At 49.1% G+C, this 1222-nt stretch overlaps 1 protein-coding gene across 2 annotated transcripts in view; it reads right to left on the bottom strand.

Moving 5' to 3' along the window:
* Window positions 1-1222, bottom strand: part of CHM (choroideremia (Rab escort protein 1)) — a 239710-nt gene that overhangs the window by 170124 nt on the left and 68364 nt on the right. The window lies entirely within an intron of this gene.

The raw sequence follows: 1222 nt of genomic DNA on the forward strand, positions 1-1222 counted from the left end.
CAAGTGGACATCCCCCGAGGGCTGCCGGGCTGCCAGAGGGATGTCTGATTGCCATCTTAGGCCCAATCCCCCGGGGAGCGGGCCTAAGCCAGCAGGTGGTCATCTCCTGAGGGGTCCCGGACTGCGAGAGGGCACAGGCCGGGCTGAGGGACTCCCCCTCCCCGCCCCCCGAGTGCAAAAATTTTTGTGCACCGGGCCTCTAGTTATAAATAATATTCTTAAATGTGAAAAGAATGAGCAAAGACAGAGGTGATGATGAGACACTATAATGGCATAGTTTCAGCTCTTCAATTCAATTCATTTTATCCTTTCACTCATGCATTCGTTCTATTCTCATTAAACCATCCTTAAGTTCTCCCGAAAGAATATACCACACTAATAATGGTCTCTTAGGAGTGGTATGTTGGAGGATTTACATGTATATTTTCATGTATATATGTCTATGTACTACATGTATATATGTCTAGGTACTACATGTATATTCCTTGAGTTTTTATGACAAGCATATGTGCATAAGTGTGTATGTTTAAAACCTCCAACGACCAGAGTGATTATTTATAATCTTTATCATAATTCCTAAACAATTCCTAGACACAATTCCTAACTAGAAAAAAAAAATCATTTGTCAGACCAAAAAGAAATCTAGCCCAGAAACTGCAGACTGGTAATAGTGACATCAGTTCATAACCGTACAAGATAATACCATGTACACTAATAAAAGAGAAACAGTCAAATTAACCATCACTCTGCCACTCCGCTACAACCACAAGCCACACCCACCAGCCGATAAGGGCAAGTATGCAAATTAACCCAACTAAGATGGAGGCGGCCATGGAGCTGGAGTGAGCAGGAGGCTCGGGTTGTCCCCCGCGATGGAGGAAGCCAAGCTTCCCGCCTGCCCTGGCTGGCCCTGGGCTCCGCTCAAGGCTACGAAGTTTCAATTATAGAAGATAAATAAATCCCAGATACCTGCTTCTAGCCCAAAAGGATAGGCTGGGAGCTTGGGTTGCCAGGGGGCGTGGCCAGCCTGAAAATGGCCATTAGCCCCTCACTCAGGCTGGCCAGGCACCCCAGCGGTACCCCCCCACCCTGAAGGGGCTGTGGGCAGCCTGAAAATGGCCCTCAGCCCCACACCCAGGCTGGCCACACCCCCATGGGATGAGGGTCCCCACTGGGGGGCTTGGCCAGCCTGCAAACAGCCATCAGCCCCTCACCCAGGCTG

The sequence above is a fragment of the Myotis brandtii genome, unplaced genomic scaffold (assembly GCF_000412655.1).
Source record: "Myotis brandtii unplaced genomic scaffold, ASM41265v1 scaffold2, whole genome shotgun sequence".
NCBI classification, from domain to species: Eukaryota; Metazoa; Chordata; class Mammalia; order Chiroptera; family Vespertilionidae; genus Myotis; species Myotis brandtii.